Source organism: Pelophylax lessonae (assembly GCF_965119305.1).
Source record: "Pelophylax lessonae genome assembly, chromosome: 12".
Taxonomy (NCBI): Eukaryota; Metazoa; Chordata; class Amphibia; order Anura; family Ranidae; genus Pelophylax; species Pelophylax lessonae.
This window is the reverse complement of record NC_138779.1, coordinates 181,003,689-181,014,769: the sequence shown is the minus strand read 5'-3', so window position 1 is coordinate 181,014,769 and position 11,081 is coordinate 181,003,689.

Sequence of the window (11,081 nt, the reverse complement as noted above, 5' to 3'; positions counted from 1 at the left end):
AATGTCATTTTTTTGGTGAAATACTCCCAGTAGGAACATGTCTAAATGGATGCAGGCCCAGCAGCTTCCCTCATTAGAGCTCTGCATCTGCCACAGGTGATAGATAATTATAAAACCACTCCCATTAGACCCACTCAGCACAGAGGCACAGAGAAACAAACAATGATTTCTTCAGAATAACAAAAGGTAGGAATCTGCAACAAAGTTTGTTAAAGGCCTTGTAATGTACAGAGATCACCCAGAAGGGAATGTTTTTTTCTCAACAAAAGTGGAGTTACGCTTTAACTAATCTGTGCCCTCATTTAGCTCCCATCATCGTTATTCATGTATGTGCATTTGTGTAAAGTGATGAAATCAGCGCAATTATTAATAAATAAATATAAATATATATATATATATTTATATAATATATAATAGCAGCTATATATGATAACGGGGGTACAGTGCTGACGAAGTTGTGACGCGCAAAGGTATGACGCAGCGCGTATAGGGGAGCGGAGACTTTCACGGACAGCGGCGACCCAACAGCACGGCTCCTCACACAGTGTGTTATGCCAGCACAGCCCGCACAGCTTGCATTGTGCCAGAATATGTGAGTGTACCATTTTTTATTACTTTATTAAAAGGGCTATTATACAGTGAGCACTTAGATCTGTTGATTTTTTTACATGATAATCGGTGGAGCTGAGCTCTGTACACTGGCACTCCTGATATTTGCGTCCACTTCCCGGACTCACCCTTACCAAGGAAATATTGCTTCCTTTGTTCATCAATAAGGTGAGAGGCCATCTTGTGGCTAGTGGTGGGGATGTCACGAGCACTTTGTGAATGGATACACCTATCAAGCACCTTATATAATTAATTTTGCACCAAGTGGATTTATGGACTTCCTTTGACCACTTTAAACACCTTTATATCATTATTTGTTATTTTCACATATGAAATTTTAGAGATCTAATACCAATTATATATGTATGTGCATTTGCTTTGTGAATTTAGGCCCTGTTTACACCAGAACACTGTGCAGGAAACCTGTGTTACGTGCTCATTTCCTACACCACGTTCAAAGCACCCTGCAGTTGCAATCTGCAGTAGGTGTCAATATTAACACTACAGGCAAATGCAGGTCGTCAACACAGTGCGTTTGTCTGTACTAGTTCACATGGTACAGAAGTACAGAAGAGATCACATGGTGCAGAAATACAGAAGAGATCACATTGCACAGAAGTACAGAAGAGATCACATGGTGCAGAAATACAGAAGAGATCACATGGCACAGAAGTACAGAAGAGATCACATGGCACAGAAGTACAGAAGAGATCACATGGTGCAGAAATACAGAAGAGATCACATGGCACAGAAGTACAGAAGAGATCACATGGCACAGAAGTACAGAAGAGATCACATGGCACAGAAGTACAGAAGAGATCGCATGGTGCAGAAATACAGAAGAGAGCACATGGCACAGAAGTACAGAAGAGATCACATGGCACAGAAGTACAGAAGAGATCGCATGGTGCAGAAATACAGAAGAGATCACATGGTACAGAAGTTTCAGTGCGTTTTCAAAAGTAGTGCATGGACTACTTTTGATGCGGTGTAGTGCCATTTGAGCCCATTCAAAATGAATGGGCCCAGATTGCACCACACTGAACCACATATGAATCACATAGGAATAAGCTGCTGTGATTCCTAGTGTGATCCCCCCTCATAGAGATGGCACCGCTAAGGTTAGTTCACATCGTACCATGGTGCAGGTAAAACACATTCTCTCTGCAGGTGAACGCACTTGCCCTTGCAATCTGTATGTGGGTGCTAATGTATTATAACAGGACCCAAAATGCAGTGTGTTTGCAGGCGCCAAATCACATGGTACTATAGTACTATAAAAGCATTAGGCCAACTACTAGACACACAGGTATGGCTTTTTTTTTTTTTTTTATAATAGTGTCTGAAGTCTAATATTTTATATCATCCATTCTCACCTTAGGGTTCCTCCAGAGAGTGCTAGGAGCTCCTTGAGCTTTAGTTGATTGACTTTCCATTTGATGATGCCTGCCTACATTCAGGGCCAATGCTACTTGTCAAAATCAGCAGCATGACCCAACGATCTTTATGGCTGTTTGTAAGAGTGGCATGCTGATCACCACTGTAAGGGAGGTAGACCACTGACCACCAATGTTTTAGGAAATTTCTCCATTGACCCCTTTTTATGTCATTTGAGTAAGGTTCCCCAAGAACTAAACAATATTTGGGATAATATTCTGGGGTAAAAAGATTAAGAAAGGATGATTTATAGGTTTCACACACACACACATATATACACAGCAATATATACACTTTTGGTAGTTTCATTTAACATTTATTCATGTAGTGCAGCCTTTCTCAAACCTTTACCTTGGAGGAACCATTAAAATAACATTCCAATCTCAGGGAACCCCTGTTAATAATTACTATAGCTACAACTCAGAGTACATTAGTGTGATGGTCACTGGAAACAATTACATTTGTGGTTAATAGGGATGGGCTAAACGACCCCCTGTTCGGTTCGCACCAGAATTTTCGAACATCACGAAAGTTTGGAACCGATTAACAAACCCCATTGAAGTCTATAGGACCCGAACTGGAAAAATCAAAAGTGCCCATTTTGAAGGCTTATATGCAAGTAATTGGGTATACAATGGTTATGGGGGTCCGGGTACTGCCCTGGGGGGACATGTATCAATGAAAAAACTGATGCTCAAAGTGAAAGCATCAAAATGACAAATAACAATAAAAATGACAAATTCCTTTCAATATAGTGTCTGGTGGTCCCCCCAGTCTATCTGTAAAGTGGCACACCTGTAATGTGTATAGAAGCTGCTGCAGAAATAATTGCATTTATAAAGCTAAAAAAATTACATTTTCTCTGCAAGCTTTCTTTATTTTGTTAATAAGGGATTGGGGAGCCAGTCTGTATGATGAGGCCACAATGTAGTGTACTAGGAACAATATTAGAGTTTTTTTTATACATTCTGGTGTCTCTTCCACAGACTTTGGATAGAAGTAACAGGTGCGGAAAAATTGGTCTTTGGGTGTTGAAGGTGCCTTCACACCGTAACTCTATAGAGGTACTCTTGATGAAAGCAAGAATTGCCTTGCTGTCAAAAATTGAAATGATATGCACCTGTCAAACAAAAAAAAATAAAAATTGGTCTTTGGGTGTTAATTGTGCCAATAAAACCTACACCAAAAAAGTATTCTGGATGAAATTAACACTCACAACACTAGGCAGCCTAGAAGTCTTGCAGAGATTCAACATCCCAAAAACACTTAATCAGGGACTGATTCAGTTTGATAAATGTCAGATGGTCCATGGAGTCGCTGGACAGACGCGTTCTATTATCAATAACAAAACCTCCAGCAGCACTGAATGCTCGTTGGGAAAGCAGGCTGGATTCAGGGCAGCCCAGCAGCTCAATTGCATACTGAGCAAGTTCTGGCCAGTGGTCTATTCTCATGACCCAGTAACCCAGTGGATCGTCAACTGCTCTCCATCTCCGTTTTCACCCCTAGATAATCGTCCACCATATGATCCAGACGCTGCCAATGGGATGTGGAAGCTGAGAGCCCTGGGCAGCGAAGACTAAAAAAATTGTGAAATGCATCACTTAGGTGGCCCCCTTCTCCACCGCTCCTCTCTTGACCAACAGAAGCCTCAAAACTACATTTTTCATGACACTGTAACCTACCAGAGTCAGGAAAAGTATTAGATAAACTCCTGTTAAAATTGTCCTCAAGAGATTTAATCTTCTGCACCCTCTGTGGGGAGGGGATGAGTTCTGAGACTTTCCCCTTGTAATGGTGGTCAAGCAGGATTGCCAACCAATAGTGATCCTTCTCCTTGATACCACGTATTCTTGGGTCCTTTCATAGGCTTTGAAGCATGAGGGAGCCCATGCACCGCAAGTTTGCAGAGGCATGAAAAGCATACTCCTTGGGGTCACTGAGGATTACAGTATCTGGAACTGCCTCCTCCCAGCCACGTACTACTCCCAAGGGTTCTGAGGATGGAAAACCATCTGTTGAGGGTTGACATATGTCTTCCTCTGCTTCAATGCCTCCAAAACTGCCAGAATCTTCCTCCCTCTACTCTTGTGCGTTCTTTGGCATAGGAAGAATGGTGTCTGTAAAAGGGGGCCTTGAAGGGAAAGGAAGTCCTCCTCTTCTTCCCGCAGCTCTGCCTCCAGTGCCTATAATGCCACGCAGAGTCTGCTCCAGCAGGAACACAACAGGGATCGTACCACTGATGCATGCATTGTCATGGCTCACTATCCTTGTGGCCTCCGCAAATGGTGGCAGTACAAGTGCATGCATCCTTTAGCAGCAGCCATTGGTGTGAAGAAAAAAAGCCAAGCCGGCCTGAGGCTGTCGTTGTGCCATACTCACACAGGTACTTGTTGACGTCCTTCTGCTGCAAGTGCAGCTGCTGCAGCATTGCCAAAGTCGAGTTCCACTTGGTGGGCATGTCACAAATCAGGAGGTTTACGGGAAGGTGCAATTCCCGCTAAACGAGCACTGGCTGTGTATGACTGCCTGAAATGGCTACAGAGTCTTCTGGCCTGCTTTGGAAGATCTTCCAACCCTGGGTAGGAAACGCTGCACCACCAAATTGAGGACATGTGCCAGGCATGGCACTTGTCAACTTTCCCTGTCTAAGGGTGGACAGGAGGTTTGTGCTATTATCGCACACCACCATTCCTAGCATGGTGGGAACCACCTCATGGCCTGTCCCTGCAGAGCTGCAAGAATCTCTCCTCCGGTGTGGTTCCTGTCCCCTAGACACACCAACTAAAGCACTGCATGGCACCTTTTAGCCTGACTCATTGAATAACCTCTTGAACACTCAGGGGAACTTGTGGTTCGTAGGACAATTCAGCAAAGGAGGGCATGGAGGAAGAGGAGGAGGGGGTAGAGCTGACAAATCTTGCATCTTTACCACTAGCTGTATTGAGACGTGGTGGCACAACAATGTGCAGCACTGAGCCCTGTCCTGCATCCTTCTGAATTGCAAGCAGAGTTACCCAGTGTGCTGTGAACAAAATATAGTGTCCCTGATCATGCTTGCTGGACTACATGTCAGCAGTAACATTGACCTTGCGGCTGACTGCCTTGCCCAATGACGCCACAACATTGCCTTGCACGTGATGGTACAGAGCTGGAATGGCCTTACTCGAAAAGAAATACCGACTGGGAACCTGCCATGCCATTATGGTGCAGCAAATTCTGCAAATTCTCAGAAGGGACAGAATCCACCAGACGGAAAGGCAGAAGTTGTAAAGCCAGAAGCTTTGACAAGCTTGCATTTAGACGCTGGGCATGTGGGTGGCAGTGACTGTATTTTTTTTTTTTCGCTGCAGCAGATGGGGCAGAGAAATATGCTGGCTATAGTCTACAGCTTGTGGTGTGCTACTGGAAGTTGTGCTGCAAGGACCCGGGCACCCTGCGCTATACCATCATCCCTGTCAGTGGAGGCTGTTAAGAAGTCATGAAGTATAGCCAGGGTAGACTGAGGTGAGTAGGGAGGAGGAACAGAATTGCATCCCTTTTTGTGTGGCTTTCAGGTGCTTTTGCAAATGGGCTGAATGGTGGGAGGTTAAATGCCTTGTCAAGCATGTGGTACCCAAATGGCTGGTGTTTTTGCCACACTTGATGTGCTTGAGACAGTTTGCAAATTGCAACAGTGCGATTGGTTGTACATGTGCTAAAAAAGGCCCAGACCGCTGATCTGTGTGAAGCGTGCCGGAAGATAACCACTCCACAATGTGATGAAAATGGGTGGCTGTTCTCTACTCTTCCATGATGGCTGCCTTGTTGGGGTTGTGCCTCACCCTCACTTTTCTCCTCTGCTCTATCTGGCACCCAAGTCACGTCTGTGACCTCATCATCATCTTTATGTCCTTAATCTTCCACCACTGGTAACAAATTTGCAATACGCTGTGGTTGGGGGAGCATGACTGCCAATTTGTGTACCAGTTTCTCCCCTCTCTGTAGGCTCATGTTCCTACCTTCCTCTACCTCAGAACCAACATCTGAATCAAGTAATGGCTGTGCATCATCAAGGAGCAAGTGGCTGACGGTGTATTCAAATAAGTCAGCTGACTCCCCCATGCCTGATGCTGAGGCTATGGCCGGAATAGCTGTTGGCAAAGGAGGTTGAGGATGGTTTAGTAAGCTAGTCCACCACCTCCTCTGCATGCTGTGGCTGGATAGTACAGGCAACATCGTTAAACAGAGGAAATGATGAGGACTGACCACGTCCACCTTTGCTGTGGACACATACACTGCTTGCCCCCTCACAGTGTGATGGGAACATCTGCCTCTCCTTGTTGGCCTCCCAGACATGATAGGAAGGTGCTTATTAACAAAATGTAATAAAGATGTGGAAATGTGTACGCGGATGCACTTTAATTAATGGAAAGTGGTGTTTGGTGCACTTTAACTTTAGCACTCAATACACAGATACACTCCACTGACACGCTACAATATCCTGCAGTAAAACTGCACTAACGCACAGAAATATACTGCGTTAAACATGCATGAACGCACAGAAATATACTGCTTTAAACTGCATGTAATGCACTGAAATATACTGCGTTAAATGTGCACTAACACACAGAAATATAATGCGTTAAACATACAGTAGCGCGCAGAAATATATTGCGTTAAACAGCACCTAATGCACTGAAATATACTGCGTTAAACGTGCACTAACTCACTGAAATATACTGCTTTAAACGGCACGTAACGCACAGAAATATACTGTGTTAAATGTGTAGTAATGCACACAAATATACTGCGTTAAAGGTGCAGTAACACACAGAAATATACTGCATTAAAGGTGCAGTATTGCACAGAAATATACTGTGTTAAAGGTGCAGTAACGCACAGAAATATACTGCGTTAAATGGCATATAACGCACTGAAATATACTGCATTAAACAGCATGTAATGCACTGAAATATACTGCGTTAAACATGCAGTAGCGCACAGAAATATACTTTGTTAAACGTGCATGAACGCACTGTACTATAATGCAGTAAACCTACCCTGACAAAACAAACTGACACTAAAGTAAAAATGAATGCTCACTTACTACACACACTGAACTATCACTAGATTCAAACTAAAGTAAAAATGAGCATTTACTACACTAACACTGACTGAACTATTACTAGTGTAGCACCCTCCAAGGTAGGTGCTAGGTAAATTATAAGGGAGGCCTTGCCTGCTTATCAGCAGGGCCATATTATTCAGCTAGGCTGCCATGTGTTCCCAGGTGTGTCTGTTGTGTTGGGGAGTCTCCCCACTGCATCTAATGAGGGCTCTCATTGGACGTTGGAGGAAACCTGACCAATAGCACACCAGGGCTTGTATCTATCCCAGTGAGGGCAGATTCTGCCGCAATGCATCCTGGGGGAGGGTATAAGTCTGAGGGGAGCACATGACAGGTTGTCTTTGGTGGGAAGCAGACTCCCAGGAGGGAGGTGATAGCTGTCTCTCCTCATGTCAGAGGAAAACGGGTGTCCCGGGCGGCTTGCCTGAGGGGACACGGGACTGGGCTGAGCTGAGCTGCAGAGAAGGATCCAGTGTGCTGAGGACCAAGCGGAGCTGTTGGGGATGGAGTTTCAGGAAAGCATTCTGTGTCGTGAGTATTTCAAACTACCCCTGGGGTCTGCCTAGGAGAGGGGACCACTCCGGAGAGGTCAGAGGGATCCAGGAGCTAGCTAGTCAGTGCAGAAGTGTAGCAAAGGGGGTGCCAGTGTTAACCCTGAAGAGTAAAAGGGGGTGCCAGCGGTTGGGCCCTGAAGTGTTAAGTGTTGCAGCAGTAATTGCAAGTAGCTACCTCAAGGGAGCTGTAGAAAGGACTTTTGAGCTACTGTGAAGTGTCAGAAGTCAGTTCAAGTTCATAGACAGCAAGTCAGTACTAGCAGGTGCCAACGGGCATTGACCGGCTTTCAGCCAGCGTCAAGGCAGTGCCAAGACGCATTTTCTTCAAGTGTCCCCTTTCAAGTACATAGTTGAGCCAGAGGAGTATACCACTCATTCCCTTCTCCCATCCAAGTTCCTAAAATAAACATAAAAACCAAAGATGCCGGACTGTTAATTGTCTCAGTATTCACACTTGGGCAACAAGCTTAAATGTGCTGTTGGTGTTAGCGGTAACCCTGGCAGACCCATATCCAACAATATGGCTGGGAATCCTGCTACACTAGATTCATACTAAAGTGACACTATGAAAAAATGAATGGTCACACTACACTGACTGAAATATCACTCGATTCACACTAAACTGATATTCTACACTGACAATAGAATCAGAATAGCACACTATAGCATTCTAACTCTTTAGTAGCACTGAACAAAGCCCTGTTCTATCTCTCTCCACGCCAATATCACGCTACAAATGGCCGCTATTGAAAGAATACTTTTATAGTGTGGGGTGGGACTAAGAGCAATGAGCCATGATTGGATAGAGTCATCATTTACTTTCTCCAATCATCGCTCTGACAGTGATTTGTGCCCTGATTGAGCAAAGCTTTCATTGCTTCAGCCAATCAGGGCTTCCAATACACAGTGCCTTGTGGTAATTTGGCGGGCCGTACAAACGGTCGAATGCCCTGATTATTCGGATGTTCGTCAAACGGGCGAACAGCCAATGTTCGGCCCGAATATCTGCAAAGGCCGCTACTGAAATGGCCACTATTGAAAGAATACTTTTATAGTGTGGGGTGGGACTAAGAGCAATGAGCCATGATTGGATACAGTCATCATTACTTTCTCCAATCATGGCTCTGACAGTGATCTGTGCCCTGATTGGGTAAATCTTTCATTGCTTCAGCTAATCAGGGCTTCCAATACGCAGTGCATTGTGGTCATTCGGCGGGCTGTACAAACGGTCGAACGCCCCGATAATTTGGGTGTTCGTCAAACGGGCGAACAGCCAATGTTCGGCCCGAACTCCTGCTCATCCCTAGTTGTCAGTGTGAACATTCCCCAACTTACAGATGGCTTAATAGGTCATTGGTGTTGATAGTTTCTTATCTGAGAAGCAGAAAGTTCTCATTGCTTAAGGAACCCCTAGCAACCTCTGGAGGAATGCTGGATGAGAAATCCTGATATAAAGCTATACTTCGAACCTAAACCTGAAACAGCTGTTAAAGGATGGAGTGATTATTACAAAAAAGGGACAGTTGAGCGCTTTGGCTATTTCCACCTTGTTGTGATTGTTTATTGGGCATCTACAGGCAGGACCGGACTGGGAATAAAATCCAGCCCTGGAAATAATTTCATACCAGCCCAACAGCATAACATCATTATTTTCTTGTTCATAAAAGGGAAAACCATGCATTTTAAAGCACATTTGGAGAGTGTATAAAAGATAAGACAGATATGAAAGCATATAGGGCTATATATATATATATATATGTATGTGTGTGTGAGCAAATTCCGGTTAAAAGTGCCTACATGGTACAGGAGGTGGTCATAGGCTGTGTGGGCATGGTACAGGTGATGTCAGAGGCTGCAGACATGGTACAGGAGATGCAGGGGCTGCGGGCATGGCGCAGGAGATGTAGGGGCTTCAGGCATGGTACAGGATATGCAGGGGCTGCAGATATGGTACAGGATATGCAGGGGCTGCAGACATGGTACAAGAGATGCAGAGGCTGCGGACATGGTACAGGAGAAGAAGAAGCTGTGGGCATTGTGCAAGAGATGCTGAGGCTGCGGACATGGTGCAGGAGATGCAGGGGCTGCGGGCATGATGCAGGAGATGCAGATACTGCAGGCAAGGTGCAGGAGATGCAGGGCTGCAGGCATGGTGCAGGAGATGCAGGGCTGAGGGCATGGTGCAGGAGATGCAGGGCTGAGGGCATGGTGCAGGAGATGCAGGGCTGCAGGCATGGGGCAGGAGATGCTGGACTGATGTCATGGTGCAGAAAATGCAGAGCTGAGGGCATGGTACAGGAGATGCAGGGCTGAGGGCATGGTGCAGGAGATGCAAGGCTGCGGGCATTGTACATGAGATGCAGAGGCTGCGGACTTGGTATAAGAGATGCAGAGGCTGTGGGCACGGTACAGGAGAGGAAGAAGCTGCGGGCATGTTGCAAGAGATGCAGAGGCTGCGGACATGGTGCAAGAGATGCAGGGGCTGTGGACATGGTGCAGGAGATGTAGAGGCTTTGAGCATGGTGCAGGAGATGCAGGGCTGCAGGCATGGTGAAGAAGATGCAGGGCTGCAGGCATGGTGAAGAAGATGCAGGGCTGAGGTCATGGTGCAGGAGATGCAGGGCTGAGGGCATGGTGCAGGAGATGCAGGGCTGCGGGCATGGTGTAGGAGATGCTGGGCTGCGGGCATGGTGCAGAAAATGCAGGGCTGAGGGCATGGTGCAGGAGATGCAGCACTGAGGGCATGGTGCAGGAGATGCAAGGCTGCGGGCATGGTACAAGAGATGCAGATGCTGCGGACTTGGTACAAGAGATGCAGATGCTGCGGGCATGGTACAGGAGATGCAGGGGCTGCAGACACAGTACAGGAGATGCAGGGGCAGGGGCATGGTCCAGGAGAGGAAGAAGCGGCGAGCATTGTGAAAGAGATGCAGGGCTGCAGGCATTGTGCAGGAGATGCAGGGCTGAGGGCATGGTGCAGAAGATTTAGGGCTGAGGGCATGATGCAGAGCTGAGGGCATGGTGCAGGATATGCAGAGGCTGCACAGCCTCTGTTTAGACCCCTGATATCTCACCAAAGTCCCCCAATGGGGCTCCTAAAAAACAGTAAAACAAAAAAGTTGTAAAAAAAGGTAAAAAAAATAATAGTAAAAAACCACCAGTGACGAAAACTACCAAGGTAACAAAGGTTGCACTCGCAACTGGGCCCTGGCATTCCGCCACCGGGCTCGGAGGGAACGGGGCCCCGGCCAGGGGTCATGCAGAGATGCAGATGCTGCGGACTTGGTACAAGAGATGCAGATGCTGCGGGCATGGTACAGGAGATGCAGGGGCTGCAGACACAGTACAGGAGATGCAGGGGCAGGGGCATG